General features: G+C 39.5%; 1 protein-coding gene across 1 annotated transcript in view; it reads right to left on the reverse strand.

Annotated features, from left to right (window-relative positions):
• TRPC4 (transient receptor potential cation channel subfamily C member 4) overlaps nt 1-23,374 on the reverse strand; it is a 165,088-nt gene that overhangs the window by 105,264 nt on the left and 36,450 nt on the right. The gene's annotated exons all lie outside the window — the stretch shown is intronic.

Genomic DNA, 23,374 nt, shown 5'->3' on the forward strand with positions numbered 1-23,374 from the left:
ATCAGAAAAAAAACATTCCTATAAAATACTTTTCCAACCAGCACTTACTATCGTATAAATTAGAATTGAGAACCTAAAAGGACAAACAAAATCCATATGAGATAAATTCCCAAGGACTGGTAGATAGTAATCATGGTTGTGATTCTGAACTACTTATTTCTAAACTAGAACTAATACTGAAACACTAGAACTATAAAACAACTCTAAAGGCTTACATATAATAAAGCATCTAATGTTTCTGCTTTTACTCTTCATACTTTGTTCAAAGACTTTGCAAAAATAACTCCCTCTAACAAGATTATTTTCTCCTGGCTCTATCTTCTACCTGACAAAAGAGGGAAGAGAAAAATTTGACTTCAAAGAACAAAGTACACAATAAATATTTTCTTCAGCTGTTCAATTAGATATTGAACAACATACTAGTCAACTCAAGTTTCTTGCCATTCCCTCAACTGACAATGCAAGTTACAGTAACCCACTGCCTTTTGCTCCATTTCCTTCAGGCATTAAAAACCAAAATACCTCTATTGAGATCCTAGTTTAGAAAAGATAATATGTATTTTTATTATTGTGAAGTTTTGATTCATCAAAAATTTCACTAAATGCTGTGAGGAACGTAGTAATCCATAGGTTTCAGTCTCCTTATGCAGTGTATTGAAAGGTAAGCACAAAAGCTTTTACTGTTTCCTTTGTTTTTCAGAGCATATCAACAGAGCTTGAGGCAGGCAGGAGACAGCAAAGGAGACACATCAGAAAGAATCTCCCTCTAGATCCATATATAGGGGCTAAGCAAATTGCAATCCTTTTCAAGATGTTTCCCAATTCTCCCTCCAAGATGGTATTAGTCTGCAGTGGGCTGCTAGAGGTTGCACAGTTTGTGGATCATATTCTTTTAATCTCAAAGTAAAATCAAGTACATATACATTGCACAGTTTTGTACCCCTGAAACAGAGGTATCACATTCTTACTGTTAGTGTACTGTATTTTACCAGTTCGCTTTTCATTCCTGCTTTTCAAAATTGCAAGTTGAATTCAAGAAGAAAAAAAGTATTGTATATCTTCAGCTCCAAATTAACAGACTTAAACGTAGATGTTCAACAGGCATCTACAAGAAAGGTGGGTTGCTGTATTCCTGTTACAGCCATGGAGATCTAGGGCTTCATTCCACTGCTCACAAATTGTCATCTGGTGCTGGATGCTAAAGGGCATCCTGCCTGCCTCCAGCTGCCACCTCAGAATGACTTGGGTTTCATAGGCAGTCTATTTCACATCTGTCAGGCAGATGTTGTGTTAACCCACAATGCACAAACATGTTAACCTACAACAATGCACAAACATTATTCAGTTTTTTTAATATCTACAAAGTGTTCCTTAAGACCCCTGGAAAAAAATGAATGACTGCAACTGGAAAGTTATTGCTAAAAGCTCCGCTCTCTTGAAAGCACAGTTAAATAAATGGATCATTTCCTAATAGGGAGTTAAAGCAGCAATTAAATTGTATTAGTCAAATTTGGCAACATAAAGATGCTTATGGTAGAAGAAGAGTACAGCAATTTACAGACAGGATTTATGATGATATCATGAGGATGATTTTAGAGGGTTTTATTTCTTTGTTTTTATGGTAAGTCTGAGGACTTATTTTTATTGCTTTCCTATAAGCCCTAAGGAAAATACTTGCTGGAACCTCATGTGTTTACCTTTTCGTGATTCTTGAATGGGGAAAATTAGATCTAAGCTTAGTTTGTCTCTTTCAGAAGAGACACATTAAACACACATTGTTATTCTTCTAATTAACTGTCCTCAGCTAGTCTTTCTCTTTTGCCTGTACCATTTCCTGAAAACAATCAGCCATAAATTAAGTTTTATCATAACTAGAAATATGTTTACATGCAGTTAGAAAGTAGAGATTGATTGCTGATACAGTACACTCCTGGAAGATGATATATACATCAAAGATAACAGTTCAGGGGTTCATGGTGTTTACAAAAATAAAACATTTATTTTTTGTATTATCTACTGCTAGATAGTGTTATGTAACGACTGATACTGTGCTGTCACATGTAAATATGTGCGTATGACAGATTTACATGGGCACACCATGAGAGCTGTAAGAGCTAAGAGTAGCCAGCAACAGTAAGGATGCCTCCATTTGCTTTGAGTTCCTCTGCAGGAACAAGAGTCTACGGAAAAAAAGAGGTCCAGTACACTAGACCAGTATGAGAGGAACGAAGGAAAATAAACAATTTACGGTACAAAACTTAGTAAAAGTGGAATTATAGTTTGCACAGAGTCCATACACCTGAACACAACAAAAATACTTTAGAGAAGAGATAAAGACAAAATAACTTACCCTGAAAATAGGAATGTAATCACCTATCAGACACTCATTATAACCAGAAGCCAATAAACACCATGTGATACATTGTACCTGAGTCATCCAAATATTCAGACTCATGGGGCTCAAATTCATATCCTGGAGGAATTATTTTTGTCTCTTTGTTGAAGTTGGTGAGGAGAATTAGGGACTGGGAAAGAAGCTCGAGACAAAGGGAAGAACTGATCTTCAACATTGTTCTGCTCTTGCCTGTCATCCCAATAATCCTAACTGAGTGTATTTAAAACATAACATATCTAACACAATTTATTCCATTTGGAGGAACCTTCTCTGACTTGAGGAAGAACACATAATGGACTTGGTAAAGCAAAACAAATACTTTGATCAGTTTGGAGAAGTATTACAATATCCTTTCTCTATATAACCTGTGGATTGGTTTGTACTTTTGAAAGGAAAACAAACCATCACACCTGGCTTTGCGAGACATTTGGTGATTCCTCTGACTCAACTGATAGCACTGAAAAATACTACTGCTTTAGGAAGTGACAGAACATTGATCAGTATTCTGATCTACTAATCCATGCTCTACTAATCCAGATAAGGAACTTAGGTACAGCACTTACAATAAAAGAGGAAAAACTTAATAATATCAAGCCGTGCAAGGATGAACCTTACTCTTTAAGGCACTTTACATGAAGATATTACATAACATACTGTGTCTCTGGAATACCTGAGTAACTAGACCACTATATGCACAGAATATTTTGAAATTGTGCTGACTAACTCTAAACCCAGCTGTGAAATGTTTTAGGATTAAAATTTGTGCTAGAAACAAAGCCTCACTATATCAAAACAAAGAGGTATTAATTCCAAAAGAATATTTACTAGATAATTATGTCATAGCTGCAAATGTATCTGTTATGAAAATGCATGTTTCTCTAAATACAGGTAAAACCCAATAAAACACCTGCCTAAACTTTCCCACAACTAGAAAAACAAGCCAGCATCAAACAGGGTCAGAGAGTTGGGTTATGAATGGATTGAGAGCAGCCCTGCGGAGGACCTGGGGATGCTGGTGAATGAAAAGCTGGACATGACCCAGCAATGTGTGCCCACAGCCCTGAAATCCAGCTGTATCTTGGGCTGCATAAACAGAAGCATGAATGGCAGGTTGAGGGAGGCGAGTCTCCTCCCTTACTCTGCTCTGGTGAGACCCCACCTGCAGAACTGCATCCAGCTCTGGGGTCCCCAGCACAAGACAGACATCAACCTGGTGAAACAAGTCCAGAGGAGGGCCATGAAAATGGTCAGAGGGCTGGAATACCTCTCCTATGAGAAAGGGCTGAGAAACTTGGGATTGTTCAGCATGGAGAAAAGAAGGTGCTGGGGAGACCTTAGGGCAGCCCCATTATATAGAGGGGGCTTATGAGAAAGATGAAGAGAGACCAAAGGCTGTAGTGACAGGAGAAGGGGCAAGAGTTTTAAACTGGAAGAGAGCACGTCTAGATCAGACACAAGGAAGAAAGTTTTTACAATGAAGGTACTGGCACAGGCTGCCCAGAGAAGCTGTGGATGCCCCATCCCTGGCAGTGCTCAAGGCCAGGCTGGATGGGGCTTTGTGCAACCTGGTCTAGTAAAACATGCCCTTGCCTATAGCAGGGGGTTTGGAACTAGATGATCTTTAAGGTCCTTTCCAACCCAAATTGTTCCATGATTCTGTGTTTTCTTTATGATTTTCTTTATCAGTATTTGCAAATATGCTATTCATCACCAAGCCAGCCGTAGAAATCGTGGAACAAATATTAACAAAAATATTGAATAATGTTATATACATTATTATTAAAAATATTCAATTAATTTCATGCCATTAGTCTGACCATGTTATATACTATATACTTTAAGAACTTAAGGGAAGTTTTTGGAAATGCAATACTAAATCTAAAATACAATGCAACTTGACATCGGTAAAACTTTTAGCTATTAGGTAAGCAATTATAACACATGAAATATAATGGATCTATTGACCCCTAGAGTCAAGCCATCTGCAATGACAGAAAACCAGGCAGAATGCTTTAGTGCTTCTCTAATGGCATGAGATGTGTCCAAATGGGGTACGCGAGGAAAATTCATCTCACTTAATTTTAGGAGCATAGTTGATTTATTTTAATGTTGACATCTATTATCATATATTCACATTGCCTACGGTATCTCAACCTACCTTCCACTGTTTCTACAGAAGGGCACGGGTTTCCTTGGCAGGTCCCTTGTCATACCTGCCACCCCTGGGACAATGCAAGCCCTGTGCTCATATCCTGGACATCTCAAATGGCCCAAACACACAGATTCTGCTTTAGCAACTGACTCCCGCCCTTATTGTTTACAGCTGAGAGCAAGGCACTTTCCAAGTGTAATTTGCCTGGCTTGTTTTAGACAGCTACACTATGATGAGAAAAGCCATACACGTCTATTAACATGGTTAAAAACTAATTTGGTTTTAATTTTCCTTTCAAGGGCCTCCTCAGCTTGATTTATGGCTACTCTCACATTACCGGACTTTGTGACCTCTAAAACCTAGCTTACTGTATTGATCAGTCCTTTCTCCCTTGTTTGTAGGCTCCTGGTTACTCTAATTTCCTTTATAAACTCAAGACTCAGTCAATTAGGTTTAGAATCCTTTCCCCTACACTTTTTTTAAAAATCTTTGTGGCAGCAAAAGTCACAATTACATTTTGTGCTAAAAAAAAGTCTAAGACACACCTGCATTAATCTTTATTCCAAATTAAATGTGGGGTGGATTTTAGATGAAAGTAAGCAAACCAGTATCAGAGAGCATACTGAGATTCTGAAAGCTTGTATTTTCATTTACACTGGTAACTATAAATAGTGAATAGACTCAAAAACAGAGCCAGTTTTCCAGCAGTTCTTTCATCAGAAAATTTCCACAGACCTGGAACAGCCAGTAACTTAGAGTTCAGAACAGTTGCTTAAAATGAGGGGAAATCTTAGTTAAATCTTTTCTCAGGAGGGTCTGGTAATTACCAAGTTACTGGATTTTCTAGCATCTCTCCCTCTCTGATATACAGAATTAAAAGAAAGAAAAAGAAATAGCTATGATAGTTGAAGACAGTCAGCTATCATCAGCCTACAGCAACTGCACCCATCAAAATGCACACACGCACTCACACTCTCTATACAGTGCTTCCTGCCTGCTGCAGATGTCAGGGAAACATCATCAGCACCTGAGCAGGAGAAAAAAAGAAGAAAACCATCATACTTTGACAGAAAATAGATTCTTATGAGGTTAAGATTCCTTTCTTAACAGGCAGCTTAACTTACAGTGGCCACAGACCACTATTTCAAATGATATAGGACTGTATTTTCCATATGTTTTTTTTCAGGGACGAATGGCAATATTCCACCTTCTTTGCAAACCTTTGACATTTCCACTCTATTCATCATTATTTGATAATTTGGTATTTCTTAAGAAAAGCCGATACAATTAATTTTACTGATGGTAAAATAAATTATCTTCTGCTGCTACTCATGTATATATATGTACATATTATAACCACAGGTACACAGTTGTTTCCCCATCAAAGTCAAAGCTCAAAAAAAATGCAATCAGAATTCCTTGGCTTTTATTCAACCTCTGCTTCTGCCTTATTTGCTTCTCCTACATGTATGATCATATCCTCACTATTTTTCTGGAGGACCCTGACTCACATTTCCCTTGCCTGCTTTTCCTTACCCCAAAACATTATCATAGCCAGGTGAAAGAGGAGTATCAGAGTGACCCACCAACAAACACCAAGGGCCTCTGTGACAAGACACTTCTATTGCCAGCCACAGTACCTGTGCTTATTCATCACAACCCTTTCAGAGACAGGAAAAGACACCCAATGACCACATACCTCCTTCAGCAGATGGGCAGCTGGATGGACACAGATGCACTCCATAGCATCCACATGTGCAAATTCTGAAATCCTCCTCATTGACATTACCTTTCTAAAGAGACTTTATTTCCATTGCTGATCACTAAGCTAGGCTTATTATAGTATTATTATACTATATAGCTTCTTCTGATGTCATCCAAAGTAAACTTTGATTTTGCTCATGAGTTTACTTTTCAGGCTATTTGCATGAAAAGAAAAAAAAAAAAAAAAGTGAAACTTCCTAAGAAGTAACTATGGAATCATCCTGTGCAGGAAACAGGAACATTTATGACAAGTTGAGTAGCATGCAGATTTCTCTGTGATCTGAAACTATTTTATACACACTTTTAATGGTAAAGGAAAGTTTCTGACGTTTGTTATATTCATGAAAGTATTAAATTTTCTTTCTAAAATAGATCTGTGACATACCAGCTTTGATCTGACAGATAATACCATTTGATACACAGTAACAATTATGTTCAAAGGGAATTTTTGAAAGCAAGATTCTAGCTCTGATAAATCACTCACTGAAAGAAGTATGAAGTTCTTTCACTTTCAGTCACCAGGACAGACTGTTTCATTTGAACAAGAACAAAAGAAATGCACATAAACCTTTGATTTTCGAACCCAGCATCAGTCCAGATACTGGTGTATAACCAAATATCTAGACAAGTAATTTAAACATGCCTCTAGCACTGAGGTTGACTGGGTAGGCTATGCCCGTACTGTTAAACTCTCTTGGTCCCAAAATAAGACAGCTGAATGAGAACTGCCTATTTGGAATAACTTGGGGGTCCACGCTAACTTCTAAAATGTGCCTGCAAATTGTGTAGGAAGATGTTGGCTTCGAACAACTTCAGCTGCAGGTGATGGAGTACCACTACCCATGTGTGCCTGCTAGCACTGTGTAATTTACAATTGTTATAGCTGGCAATACAGTATATGGGGTCCCCACCCGAAAGTAATTTTTCACTGTTAGGACTATGATCAGCTTCAGACTTAAAAGCTAACAATAGCACAAGTCCAAAACACTGAGTCATGCAAGCAGAATAGTGCAATAAGGTGTAAGTTCTCTATGAGGCTGTTGATTAATTTGAAATAGAGGTAAATGTCTTGTTTGTGCTTGGGTTTAAAGTACCCCATAATCCAAGCTGCAGTAAAGCAAAAAAAGTGACATAGTATATTGCTGTCAGTGGATGATGAGAGGCAGGCTGTCATGTTGCTTGCTTATGTGTTCTGGCTCCACAATCAACAAGGCAGGACATCAGCTAGAAAGAATAACTTAGGGGCCAAGACACAATGGATGTACGACAGCTTAAACTCTCCCACTGTCTTACACTAGCAGTTTAAGAGATCAAGTCCCAGAAGAGTGTAAATGCTGACACTGAATGCGATAAACCTTCAGTGCAGTGACACAGACTAGATGGTTTTTTATCAGTTTTAAGACAGGATGCAATTTCAGAGCAATTTCGGGGGTTTATAGCATAGTGCTATGTATATAGTGTAAGGATGTTCTGTGAGTTCACTTAGGCTACACTGAATGGGAGGAAAATTTCATCTTCTAGGGCTGAAATCACATCAGATGTTAGTTGAGAATGACAGGTTCTTATAACAGTGACCTTTAAGGTCAGGACTGGTATCAGCTTGAGGTTTGAGAAATATAAAAAGATCTGTTTTAGAAGATTATGGAAAAATCATCGTTGAGAGATATAATAAATTATTAACAGATCATATAGGGCTAGGATGATTTGGGGCCAGGCATACATTTTATGCATTGTTAATGTAAACAGATATTAAAGAACTTGCTTCTTCAAAATACAGCCAAAACTGAGCCTAATTTGACTTACCTTATGGGCCAAAAATCAGATAGCTCCCCACATGAAAAAAAATGAGCACCACAAGCTCACAGAAATATCTGATAATAGCTCTCTAGCACATGCTAAATTAGTTCATCTTCCCAGTTTTATTTAAACTAGACAGAAGCATCCTTTGAAAAAATCAGGATGTATGGTTACCTCTTGCTGATGGGTAGCAGTATGCAAATATCCTTGGGAAAGTGGGGGAATGACCCTGAAGCCTGAACCACTTGTTCTTGCTCAGAGGGGAACACTGAAGCATTTAAGCTTGAAACCAGAGCAAAGGAAGGACTGCTTTCCACTCACTGAGGTGAACTTGCTCTTTGAAATGAGGGAGCTTGAATGACAAAGTCAGCCCAGCCCATATGCAGTAGGCAGCCAGTTTGGGGTGGGAATGACAGAGAAGGCAATGACACAGATAATGATCTTAATGAGTGACTGCACCATCCAGCTGAGCTGACCTCCCTGTCTCCTTGGCTGGTGTTATTCTCCTGGGTAAATTCAAGCAGCTCTCCAATAATTTTCAAGAGAAAGTACTTCAGTGTCATCTGGCTACACAGGAGGCCTTCTTCCAGCATTTCCAACAGTAGTGCTGACCTTATGCTATGTGGATGTAATCCTGCGGCATTCATACAGCACCACAACACTTCTCAGGAGACGTGGGGATCGGGCTGCCCCCTGCTCACGGAGAGGGCGGGCAGCCTTCCTACAAATGAGGAAAGCATGGGAAAAGAAACAAGTACACAATTTTGAGAAATCAAACTATGGTTGGGCAGAAATGGTCTGACTGTACAAGTTCACTTGAGGAGGAATGGGGAGAGGAGGCAGAGTAGTTTGAGAAATAGAAGACAGGAGCATTACCTGTTGGAGTTATGCTACAAGTGGCAGTGACTTTTTGAAGCTTCAGTATATGTTTATGTGCAGATCCACATGTCTATCCATGCTTCGTGGGATGAAGGTCCAGCCAGCATGCAGTTTGGCCCAAAAAAGGAGGTTTTAGGCAGATTGCCCAATTACCTTTAGTGAAGACTTGCTAATAAAAACACTCAATGTGTGTCCCTTTTCAGATATACCAGCTAAGCCACCCTGAGGGTACGTTAAAACACTTTCTAGCATTTAGAACAAATGGAGAGCCAGCTGTGAAGAGCTCTGTGTACAAATATATATGCTCATGTAAACATTTATTACTGGCTGCTGCTCTCAGAGTGGTATGTGTATTTTGTGGGGAGCCTCGAAAGAGGCTGAACTAAAATAAAAAATACAGCTGGCAAGAAATAAAGACTAGTTAGGGAAAATTGTTCGGTCTTTGGAATTTATTGGCCTGTTTCCACCCAAATCTTTAATGATCCTGCCCTCACACTGCTTAGAGACACATGAGTCAGTGCATTTTAATATATTTCATTAAAAGACTTCGTAAGACAATAAAATCAAGAAAACTTATTACCTAAGTTCAGCTACCAATAACAACACACTAACTCAAGTAAAAGGAATTATAATGATCAGTCAAATAAAAATCAAATTGACAGCAAAGCAAAAGAATTAGACTCAATAGTAGACAATATTCCACAATCTAATTAGGTAACATAAAATGTAGTTATAGAAGTCTGGAAAAGATGGATGCCCATTGGCTATAAACCTCAACCAAAAAATTTGATTGAAATCAATCAAATATGGAATTCAGTTAGTTAACTAGCTTAATACCAAAACCTAATAAATATCTGAACCAAAGTCTGACAATAATAATATTTTTTTTGTCAAGAAATTCTACTCTTATGTGATGACTAACCCCTTCCAGCCCTTGTAGCAATAGATTTCAAAGAACAGAAGAGAAAACCAGAAGCCTGACGACTCCTATTTAACATAACTCATTAAATGCCAGCTTCATGTCATTCAGGACCTTTAAATAGAACATACACTAATGAATAGCTTGATGAGGTATTACATAAGGCTGCTTAAATCCATTTATTTATTTAAATGCTTAAATTTGCTTCCCACAAATTTGCCTGCATGGCCAAATTGTTATTGATGCATATGCCCAAATCACAATTCAAGATTAAAAGTCTCCTGCAATATGAGAACAGGAATGAAAATTAAAAATATTTACAATAAGAGAATTCTCATTGCTAGGAAGTGGTGAAACCAGAAAGCTGTCATGTGGACTCCCTGGCTTACAAAGGCATGTCTATCATAGGGCTCTATAATCTGTGACCCAGCAGTAATTATGTGAGCTTGGTTATAGCTGCAAAAATTTGAGCACCCTTCATGAAGTTTGTATTTTCTTCCTTGGGTAGAAAAAGGTCAAAAGAACGTACATCACCATATTATAACACATAACCTATAAAAACAGATCATCTGAAAATCCTAACAACAAATCTAGCTCCTCAACACTCATTTATGAGCTCCTTTATTAAGTATTATGTAAAGACTTTTTGCCTAAATAATGACTCCTCTCCCAAACATACAATTAATCCAGCATGTTATTCACAGGAAAAATAGATTTGATAGAGATGAAAGTAGGAAATAATTGATATAGAAAACTTTCACTGTGGAAAATGGATCTTGTCATGATTTCCAACTAGCAGAGGATTAATTCTGCACTCTTTTAGGCCAGGTTTTCACTCATCTAGCTTAAAAAGTAAACATTCAATTCCCTCTAGAACTAGAGAGTAAGCAACGCTTCTGTGTTATGTTTCCTGCACCAGAGGGGACAAATTCATCTAAAGACAAGCTTGCCTAACTCAGAGCTGCAACCAGTTCTCAGTTTGAGCATACCTGTTTAGCAAGACAATCAAATAAAAGCTGAAGAGAACAGGGAATGCTATTAAAATTTCAGCAAAATGCAATTTGGTTACCAGGATCTCTGTGAAACATTACTTTAGCTATCAAGAAACTTAGATGTTATGAGAGATTCACAGATTGCAAGATTACTACAAATACCTCATCTGAACTCTGTCATAAGGCAAGTCAAGAGAAAATCAGCACTGCTTCCTGATCCTGAGAAGCCAGAACTGGAAGAGGCTTCCTGGGTCATCAAACCCAGCCTCTTTATCACGGGCAGCTCTCCCAGAAAATCTTCCCTTGAACAGATCAGGCTCCCTGTTAGAAGCTGTTAGGATCCCCCTGCTTGACCTACCTTCCCCTCGGCTGCTTCTGTGAGTAGTGGTGGACAAAGCCTCATTTCTCTGGCAAGATAATTTCCTCAATCCTAAATTAGGTTCAGCTGTTGAGGACTCCCCACAGGATTATCCTTCCTTCAGAATATTTGGAGAAAACTCCGTCCTTCCTTTAGACTTCACTTTGCCAGTCTGCACAAACCTGGGTCCTTTCGAGCTCCAGCCTATTCCTTGCGTATTGATGCCACCTGAAATGCCCCATGGTGCCCTACCTGTCACCCAGCTGCTGCCCTGAAAGGGCAGGGGTCCCCTCCAGCTCTTGTGTCACACCCCAAACCCCTGGTACCCTCAGGCACTCAACCGGTAACAAGTACCTACAAGCAGGCAGCTGAATTGAAACTTCAGTCTCCTTCCATGTTTGCACTATTTCTTTGCCATATCATTTTCTCTGAGTGATCTGAAGTGTACATGTTATTCCAAGACACACTTATCTGCCTTCTTGTTCAATTATTTTAATATGTCCCTATCTGATGCTTAGATATTTTGCTTGATCAGGTTCTAGACCTACAATCACCTTGTTCAAGGATGTATCATACTCATCAACCTTTAATCTGCTCCATGTTCTTTTCTTCCTCAGATGTTTTCCATGAATAATCTTTCAGCAGTATGCAAAAAAATAAAATTTAAAAAATCATAGTTTTTATTATTCTATAAATGCTTAATATTGTAATTTGCACTCCTGGACAGATTAGACTAACGTTTCATACTCTGCGTCCTGCAATAGTGAAGTAACTGGTCTCAAAGGCAAAGCAAAAGAAACCTCACGATGCATGTACTTAATTCTGCAATTATGCATATATATCAGAATTCTTTTCTTCCAGCCTTGCAGCAATTGGCTTCCTCCCAGTGTTTGAGTTTTAGTCATTTTTCTCTTTATTTACATATATCTCTGCCTCTGTTAGTAATCAGTAAGTCTTTGACCCTGCGACCTCTTGTAGTTATGAATGTCAAAGGATCCTTGTGAACTGCCTGAACTTTGTTCCTGAAAACTTTGTTCTAACTATATCTGCCACCATTTTATTTTATTGGCATGGTAGGTGGAACATAAATATGAGCCATTATTTTGTTCTTTCTTCATTTTATTTCATTTATCAGATTTGCCAGTAAGGCAAAACAAAGGCCATCATCAAGCGGCTAAAAAGGTAAGTTTAAAGTGTTTACTGGTAGGGGTTTTTTCCAAGTAAATAGAATGACATCCGTATTATATCAGTGAATGTAAGAGGTAAATACTGTAGACATTAACCACATTCAGTGGTGCTGTACCTAGATTCAACCTACCTAAACTTAGACAGCTTGCTAAGGTTTCTAAGTTGGAATATATTTGTCTTGGAATCTTTCTACAGTTATTAGAGAAAGAGAAGTTAAGTCCTGCTGCAAGCAATTCAGTCAAATCTCCATTTCTTTCTTTTTACTGGCATAGGTGGATATAAATCTAGGCCTAAACATCTATCTGCATTTGAATAAGTTTCTGAACCAAAGATGTTCAAAAAGTTCATTTTGAAATGAATGGCAAATACGAAATTGCATTTGGTCAAAACCAAAGGAAGACAAATATATAAAGAAAGACATGCCCCTACCTTGATTAGGAATACCTCCTGATATGTGGGATATACAGGTTCCTGTCACTATTGTAAATCAGATAATGCAATAGCATAACTGCAGGCTATGGACCAATCTTGTTTTGAAAGATTTTCCTTCTCAGGAAACCTGTATTTCTTACTCTAATTCCCTTCTAAATATGAATACTTATAGCAGCAGGTGATGGACTGCACCATGAGTTGTGGCACGTGTCCTCTTTCAGATACTGTGCTAAACCAACATACCAAACCATTGGTGACCACTACAAATCTCATTAAATGTCCTCAAAGATAAAAGAAGCTCACCCATATTCAAGGGATATATACGTGCAATCCACTATACCTGGTAAGGGAAGTAATAGCTACTTTTCCTTTAAATTAGTTTTCTAAAAGGTGAAATTGACCCTAAGCTGCATAAAGAAGATGGTCTTCAAATACACATGTGCAAGCTATTGCAATTAATCATCGTTGTGAATGTATCCTACATTCTCCATAGTCCCCTTCTTGCTAATGTTGCACAGCTATGTACTGAGTGTATGAATTTCTTTCAAACTCAGCTGCTAGTGATGGAGATTCCATTTGCAAATTTATTTTTTCTAAAGATAAGAGCTTAATATATGAGGCTGAGCACAACCCACATAAACCAAAAGTAAACCCAGCTATTAGTAACACTGCTAGATACTTCTACTAAGTAATCTTCATAATGTCTTGAAAATAATTTGTTTCTTGACTCCATGCACCTACTAGAATATCATTGCAAAATACCCTTTTTTAAAATCCTGATTTTCAATCTAAAGTTACTCATAGACAATTCATACTTATTTTTTGTAGTTCTAGCACCTGCTCACAGAATAACTTTTCAAACTCCCCAACATATGCCTTCATATTACATTTGTAGAAAACAGTCACACTGGGATTCACCTTAAATGGATTAAAGGGATCTTTAGTGGAAATAGATAGACTACCTGCACTGTCGTTTTCCCTTTAAGAAGGGATTCAGCTTTCTTTCTGAACTTCAGGGAACAGGAAGAAATTGAAAATAATGTACTTTGATACCAGACCTCTGAAATAAACTTATTCCTGGGAGCAAGGAATAAAGTAACATTACTGATATGAATGAGAACAGTTTGGTGTAGCTATAAAAACCAATGAGTTTGTAAAGACAACGTATATCTACATATTAATAGCTGCAGCATTCTGTATTTCATCTTCTCGCTTATTACACTGCCATGTTCTGAGATCAGGCCAGTGTTTTGAATTATCAGCAAACTGTTCTAAAGCATCACAGTTCTAAACATGATTTAAAAAAAATACTATCAGGTTCCGTCCAAGTCGGTGCAGGTTCTCAGAAGATTGTATTTCATAAAATCAGAACAAATGTTAAAGTGTTTACACATAGATTTTGGAACATAGGAGATCGACACCAAATAAACTGGTTTAAGACTCCAAGTAAGTGCAAGATGGAAGACAAAGATCCAGGCCAAGATGAATTTTAGCTGCCAGGGAAACTTGCTGGAGTAAAAGAGTGAGGCAAAGCAAGAGATAAAATTGTCTATGAAGTAGATAAGAGTGGACATATTAAGACGTGATGAAAGAAAAACAAGTATCCGAGGCAGATATATAGGGAGAACAGCAAGGGACAAATGAAATGGCAAAGAAAATGCTGGAAAACTAACAATGACTCTGTTAGGAATTCGATGTGCAGGACGTGCATTAACTAAGAAACAAATTATTTTGGCCTGACAGTAACCTCTTCACTGAAAGCACATCTCATTATAGCAACATGCCCTCCAGCCATTGCTTCCCTACAACCAAACTGGTATCCTTGGCAGGAATCTCCATCAGACCCTGCTGGGCTGTGCTGCCCCACATGACATACATCACCACCCGTCCAGCCACAACCAGCTATAGTGAACACTGCACACTGATGATGTTCTGGCCAACACCAGTCGTTTCTATTCAAGGAAATCTAAAATTACATAATAACATTCTTTCCATCAAGAGCTACAACTCTAGACATGCAACAGCCCTTAACAAATAATCAGGAACTGTTAACATAACATCATCCACCATAAAAACAGTTGGTACTATTTTACCAGAGCTTTGAGGAGAAAAGTAGACAAACAAATTAAAATCATCCCATTTAAAGTTACGGCTTATGAATAGAACGAAGATTCCCTTTGGGAAACATTAAGAGTCAAAATATTCAAAGTAATATTTTTACAGCAGCAAAAAATCAAGACTATCAGATGCCTGGGATAGCATGTTACTGAAGCACGCATCCCTCAGCCCTCTACACTCACTGCTTGGAACAAGGGGGCAAATGAAATTGCAATTGGTAGGTGTTCTACTTGAATGCTTACTCAACTCTGGTTGAGTAAGGACACACTGGAAGAGGTTTTAATGTCATTTGCAGTAACCATTCTCATGGTAAAAAAAGAGCAACTTTGTTTTTCAGAGGTCAAACTGTTTCTACACTGATCACACTTAGTGGGACTAATTAAAGGTAGTATAATTCAGACATCACCTTTGCAGAGTCATTCCACTGCTCATTGCACAGTAGCATGGTCAGGAAGAACTTCATCAAGCTAATTGTCTGAAAGCATGAGGCCAACCTCAAGATAAAAAAAAAAAAAAAAAAAAAACACCTGGTAATAAAACCCTCTCCTCGGAAACAATTACCCAGTTTGACTGAATGAGGGTATCTTGATCTTGAATATTGTGGATATCAGTAAGAGCACAAAATGTTCACCATTTTTAGCAGTGGCTTAGCAACTGATAGGACTGGACCAGAAAAGAAACTAACAAAACAACAACAAACAACAACAACAAAAGGGGCAGTGCATGAAGTAACAGAATGTGTCCATCTGAATTTAGTAAATTACACAGAACTGAGAATCATACTAGTGGCAGGGGACCCTGAAATTATACTCATATTTTTTTTCTGAAAAGCAAGCAACTGTTTGGACGAGACCTGTGTCAAGGTGCTGCATCTATTTGATGACCATTTACTGGCAAGTTCTTGGCATTTTGCTTCAGGCAATCTCAAGCCCTTAGGACTACTTCTTTTTGGAGGATAAAACCGTGGGCAGGATTCAGTTCACAGTTAAGACACCAACATTAAATGTCTAAATGTAGACATCAACATTTGAAGTAAGTCCCTAAAATCCCTCTGTTGTCTGTGGATAGCCTGGATAGGATTAGATTTTTTTAAACCACAACTTTTAAGATATCTTACACAGCTGAGAAATTCCTGGGGACTGGCCCCAAAGGGTATATTATATCCTTCTTTCCCACAGGTAGAAGGCTATCAGGATGCCATCTCAAATATCACTAGATACCTGCCTTTAGGCAACATTATCACAACTTTAGTCAGTGAAACAGAGCAAGGTCTTAAAAAGATTAGCCGGGATGAGTTTGGTACAATGCTCTGGGTGATGCTCTGTTTGTGTTGAGAAAGGAATGTACTCTGAACAATAAGAAAAGTACTCTGAATAAGAAAAAGTTTCACTGAGGATGTTAAAGTAAAGCAATGTACCACTGACAATGTTAAAGGAACATACTCTAAATAATTAGAAAAGATAAGGTGGACATCTGGAGGAGATAAGGAGACCATGAGTCAGGAAATCGTTGAACAAAGAAAGTTGAAAGGTTTACTCCACCTAGATCCCACCTATTATGAATAGAATTATTAGGTGTCGAAATCAAATGACTATGTATGTAAAGATGTTGTAACCTCTCAGGAAAACTGTATAAATTACCTGACTTTTCACTGAAAACTTGGGAGTTAGTTTGTCAGGTCCGAATCGGCTAGCTCCCCAGTGTTGCACAAAATAAAGACCTTTGCTGCTTAAAGACAAAATTCATCTCTGAGCAGTTACTCTGTGCCGTTTTGGCATCATCAGTAGAATTAGCAGCACTTACAAAGTGATTTAACTCACCCCTTAGGTACCTACGTGCCAGTCAGCTGCAAGGCTTTCCAGGCTACACACTACCTAGCATACTTACAGACACCTGCATGTAGATCCTATGCGGGTCTGGAGGCAAATCCCACATGCTGAGAAGAAATCAGTTGCCTGAATACTGGTGTGTAGAGAGGTATGAGATGATACCTCAGGATATCAAAGATGTCCACAGGGAACTAATGGTTATGACACAAACCCAGTGGAAGACCCATGACCTTCTGGAGTGACAGGCAAGGCATGTTCTGCCCCACACACCCTGAGTGTCACTCTGCCCAAGAACCAATGATGGAGGTAAACCATCTGGTGTCTCTGATCAGCAGGAAAAGCTCCAGCTCACAGACTCCCTGTGGCTGCCCACAATCACCTGTAATTAATTGTAGCTGGACAAAAAATGTCAGTAGGGAAAGAAGAGTCAGTTTACCTGAAGTGGGTCAGTGAAATTCACGACAAGGCAGGAAACTGGTTGTCTCTACAGCAGACATCCTCTGCCAGGTTACTCCTTAGGAAGAGCCAAGGAGCACGCTGCATTTAGATGTCTGCTGGGGAAGGAAGAATGCATACAATGTGCAGCAAGGCAGCTGCAACACCAGGGGTGTTACCGTCAAACTGTGCAGTCTCTAAGAAGCCACACACTGAGTCAGAGGGATGCAAAGCAGTATGCCTCTTCTCCCTGTGGTGTCAGGAGGTCAGCAAAGACTGAGACTTCAAAGATGCTGGCAGCATACTGGGGTGGACAGGAGATGCCTGTGGAGTTGCATCTCACTGCACAATCTAGAGTCTGACATGCACTTGCTGCTACCAGTAGTGAAGTCAAGAATGTCTCCCATTAAATCCGTATCTGATGAGAAAATGAAGAGATAAAACATTAGCAGCTATTGTCACATATGATGCTGTTGCAGGCACTGCTCCACTTTTGGGGCAACTAAAGTTTTTGCCTTGACACAGAGTGCTAGCAGGCAACCGGGTGTCATCATCTCACAGTTTGGTACCCTGTTACTCCACATTTGAGCAGACATCAGAGCCCTTCTGGGCTGCCATCTGGTTATTTCTGATCTATGATATTTGGCTTGCTACTTGCCCCACTAGAGATATATAATATACTGCTAGGATTAAATCAGAGGTGCCAAGATTTCCCAATAATTTTCATAGATACATGATTATCATATCACATTAGAAAGGCAAAAAAGCACAGAATATAAATGATGAATACATATGCAAGTATGTCAACACTAGGAGAGAAAAATTCACAGCCCAACACACTTCACTAATCAAAATGCTTACCAGATATTCAGCTAATATTTTACTTTGCTAACTTTCACCCCATTATTTCTAATGATACTTACACCAACCTACTTAAGTAAATTTTATGAACAGCCTGCTTATTGACAACCATTCATCCCAGTTGTTCTCATCTATGACATCTATTAAGCAGAAAGATTTGGGGTATACTGGCTATATGTCTGCCCTTTGCTAGGGGACAATGGGCAAAGCTTTCTAGTGCATTCACGACTTGTTGCTGCCACATTTTCAGGGGTGACAGCATAAGACAGCTTCAGTAACATGTGCCATCTCTGAAGCAATAGCCTTTATCCTTACCTTTACTTTCACACTTCTTCAATCAACTTTTCATTTCATCCACGCCTCTCCTCTAAAAAAAAACCAAACCAGAGTAAACCAAAAATAGCGAGTATAAAGGAAAACAAACCAGCCTTCTTGAAAAAACTGTTAGCAGCCTATGTGCCAAACTTCAGTTTGTGTCAGGTGAGAAGGTAGAAGTGAAGAACTGAATTGGCTGGTAACCAGCTCTCCTTCTACTCTACAAGTCCAGTCTGATTTGATGAGAGCAGCTGAGTGACTGATGAAATAACTAAACACTGCAACACTGCTTTTAACTCTGCAAACCAAGCCCGATCAAGAGCAACCACCAAAGAGGAAGCAGGAGCAGGCGTACCTGTACCTGTGTCTGCCATGACAAGAGCCCCGCTGCTTTGGCTCTATTCAGAAACCACCTGCTTCTGCAGATCTGCATGTGACAGAACCAAGCCACACAGAACCACACAAGGCAGGCACCCGTTTGCTTAGACCTGCTTTGTGCTCCTTAAAAGCATCTGCAAGCCTTAAGTGGGTCACAATAGTGTGCTGGAACTTGAGCATTATTTTTTCTTGCTGTGATGCTGAGAGGAATAGAGACTTTAAGACCGCATCTGCCTCAGCAAATAATGCAGTGCAATAGAAGCAGACCTCTGGAGTGAAACAAAAATTGCTGAGAGCCCTGTATTTCAGATTTACGTCAGGTGAGCTCTGTCGTGGTCCTGTGAGCTGTGTATTAGCAGCTGCAGTGTGGTAGGCATGCTCTGGTTTTAGGTCCCATGGAGGAATCTGGTCCACATGATTCAGGCTGCTCTGCAGTGCCAAACAAAGCATGAAAGGAGGAGGAAAATCAGCAGATTCATTTACAGGGTACTCTGCTGATACGATACCAGGCTACAGATGCAACTATAGCTGAACCTGTTGTTTTCAGAGTTCAAACTCTAGTGCTCACATAAATTGCTCTGAACATTAAATAACTAAGAACGTTCCTCCTGGCACATTGTTACTTGAGAGTATTGAGGTTGTTTTCATGGGTTCTGGTGCTTGGTACATGGAGTCAGTTGGGGTTTTTTTTAAGAAGCACTTGTTTGATCAAAGGAAGGGTTCAGTTATCTATACAACATCATGATCTTCAGTGCATGAATAGATTCATACTCTAGTGTTGAAACACTTAAATCCTTCAGGATGGGGTCTCAAAATGAGAGCATTTAAAAAAAATATAACCAAGGAGATCACATACACAGAGGGACATGCAGGAAGGGCATTGTCATCCTACCAGCTCAAAAGGTGAGTTCAGCTGGTCGTCATGACCCTCCCAGAAAGAGGTTAGATATGGTATTCACCAAGCAGAAAGCTATGTCCTCACAACTGATGTGGCAACCCCAGTAGAGCTCCCGTAAGAACATGCAGCCACCCAGATCTCAGGCTCTAGAGTGTGCCATAGCCTTTCACTGCTAAACAGATGGCAGCAGGGAGGACAGCTGTGTGAGATGTCACCGGGTGGATGATCTGCTCTGCCGGGTGGCAGAGCTACAAGAAGTAGGAAGGTTAAGCAGCTTCAGGGAGTCCAAGAAAGAGACAGACTGCTGGAACCATGCTCTGCCTTTCCTCAGGCCGAAACATGAACTGCCACTGGAAAAAAAAGAACAAAATCAAGGGGACCCTGTATCTCCCCTTGCCAAGCAGAAAGCAGTAACTTAAAGGAAAGGTGTGAAAGGAGGCAAGCCCACACTCTGGACAGCAGGTGAACCCCCTCCTTGACTACCCTGCCTTCCCAGGTGCCTCTACACAACAGGCATGAGGCTTTGGATTTGGAAGATCAGTGAATGGATTATGTGGATGATGGTCCATTTACACTAGAGGTGTTGCTCAGGTCAGAAAGACGTACCCTCCATATCACGTTCACCTCCACAAGGAAGAAAAGATGGGTTATAGTGGTAGGAGACTCCTTCTGAGGGGAACAGAGGGTCCAGAACATGCCAGACAGACCCTCCCCTTAGGGAAATCTGCTGCCTCACTGGAGCCTGAGTTAAGGACATCACCAGCAAAATTCCTAGCCTGGTACAGCCCTCGGACTATCACCCATCTTCGCTCTTCCATGCAGGTGTCAATTAAGATGCAACACAGTCCAAAGGCAATCAAAAGACTTCAGGGCCTTGGGATGGTCTGTAAGGGAATCCAAAGAATAGGTTTATTTTTTCCTTTGTCCTTCCATTTGTGGACAGCAACACTGGAAGAAACAGACCCCTCGAATGGATGGACCTCAAGGCAGGGACTGGGGGAGCAAGTCTCTCCCACTGTAAGAAAAGATTAGGTTCAAGACCACCTGAGGAACCTGAATGTGCATAAATCTATGGGACCTGATGAGATGCAACCCAGAGTCCTGAGGGAATTGGCTGATATAGTTGCCAAGCAACTCTCCACAACATTTGAAAAGTCATGGCAGTCAGGTGAAGTCCCCAGTGAGTGGAAAAAGGGAAACGCTGCACCCATTTGTAAAAAGGGTAGAAGGGAGGACCCTGGGAACTGCCGACCTGTCAGTCTCGCCTCTGTGCCTGGGAAGCTCGTGGAACAGATCCTCCTAGAAGCTATTCTAAGGCACATGGAGGACTGGGAGGTGAGGTGATTCAAGACAGTCAGCATGGCTTCACTAAGGGCAAATTTTGCCTGACCAGCCTAGTGGCCTTCTATGATGGAGTGACTACACCAGTGGAACAGGGAAGAGCTATAGATGTCATCTATCTGGACTTCTGTAAGCCTTTGACACAGTCCCCAGTGACATCCTTCTCTCTGAAGTGGAGAGATATGGATTTGATGGGTGGACTATTCAGTGGAAACATTCAAGGTCAGGTTGGACAGGGCTCTGAGCAACCTAACCTAGTTGAAGATGTTCCTGCTCACTGCAGGGCAGGTTGGACAATAGGACCTTTAAAGGTCCCTTCCAACCCAAAACATTCTATAATTCCATGTTTCAAACCCCACCTCTTTGTGGGAAGAGAATTGTGTCTGCTCTCCCTGTCTCCATTCACAGATCTATAGGAAGTTATTCCTCTTCAGGTAAGACTCACAGCCTTCATCTTGAAGGTAATGCATTATAACCTGGAAATTATAACACATTATAACCAGGAAAATGAGCTGGCCTCACTGCTTTCAAACCAGAAAGGCATGTGATTCTTGCATTTCAGAAAATGGCTCAGTGCTCAGAGTACCGGGCCAAACCTTGAAAGCATTATCCTGAGATAGTTTATATCCATATCTCCTAATCACAATGTTATTCTGAAGGATCATATTTTTGAGTATTCCTTCTGAATTCTGCCACTAAAGAAGAGATTCAAAATCACCTAGAGTAGGCAGAAGGGTGAGAGCGTGATGCCAATGACTAGTGCTTATAGCACTTGGCTGGAAGAGTCAGTGTTCAGTTCTCATCCAGGACTGGCTAGTACTAAAGGGTAAGGAGATAAACCAGAAACCTTTAGGGAGGAGAGGATTTCAAGACATGCCTTTTACCAAGCATGATGTTAGAATTACAGCAGGACTGTAATCGCAATATGTTCAGATTTATGATATGGTCTACAAATAGAGAAAATTAACAGAAAAATATAATTCTTGCCCTATAAACTCTTCAGTTATAACTGGCCATAGAAAAACGTTGCTTTGCTAGTGTGTAATCTGGATTCTAAACATGCATTGGAAAGTAGTTGGATTAATGTTTTCTATGCATTCTACTGTACAGATCAAGTACGCAGAGTATAATCATTAAACAGGGAATCATTAAACAAGGAAAAGTCATTTAATTTTGGATGGCACTACAGATTTAAAATTATAGTTCTCAAACTCTAACCATGATTTGTACTGACTCCAGAAAAAGTCAAGAGTGATTTGTCTCTAGCTACCTCTACTGTTTTTTCCCCTTGACTGAAGAAAAACCTCTGCAGCTGTTTTTGTGATTTTGTAATATCATTATATATAATGGACCAACATAGGCAGAATGCTATGAAAGATTCATTGGCTTTTTAAACTATTCTTCAGAAATTCTGCAAATCAATCATGGTAGTGAAATATTGCTTCAGTCGTAAGACAAGGCAAAACTATTTTATGATTAAAACTATCTCCGGTAAGGTCTCCAAGGAACAATAACTGAGGGATTTCCAATTGCTTATGTTCATTTACAGATCAGAACCAACTCTGTCATCTAGAAAACCATTAGAGTTGCTGAATTAATTATCATGTGGCCGTTTTAGAAGGAAATCTGCTTAATTCTTACTGCCACATTAAGTCTGAATAAAGATGCTTTGTATATTCTTTTTTCTTAAGATAATGTTCTCCACACACCACCTACAAATGCCTAAATGGAGACACATTGTATTGTGATACTATTTCTGATCTTTACTAAAAAAAAATGTAAAAAAAGTTCCTCACATGAGAAATCTTTGTTCTTTTTTTAATGTTTGCTTCAGTTAGACGTGGCAATATTCTAAATTACAGGGATCATATGGTCAAATACATCTTCAGCACACATTTCCTCTGAAAATACATTTGCATGACTTGAATCTTCTACTTGTACAGTTCGCAAAATGCTGTTGGAGGATGGAGACAGAGATGTCAAGCAGTCTGGCAGGTTGCCAGGTAAAGGGGATATGAGATGTTTCCTGCTACTCAAACCACCTTTAAAGTGGATCCAGTTACGACATTTTTTAATAGTTGGACATTTGCAGAATAATTAAACTCCAAGGACTATTCCATCAAATTTGCAGTATTGTGTTAAAGGGAAAAAGGCTGTCATCTTGCATCAAGTTAATGTACCACAAATAGTTACTGCTCCTGTAAGACCATCACTCTCCACCTCAAAGAGAGCAGTTGCAAAGTGCAAAATCAAAGATTCTGTCAGTCAGCTGGTGAATATTTCCAATTCCTCCATCCTGAGCTTGTAAATAATAATAATATTT

Source organism: Falco punctatus (assembly GCF_963210335.1).
Source record: "Falco punctatus genome assembly, chromosome: 2".
NCBI lineage: Eukaryota > Metazoa > Chordata > Aves > Falconiformes > Falconidae > Falco > Falco punctatus.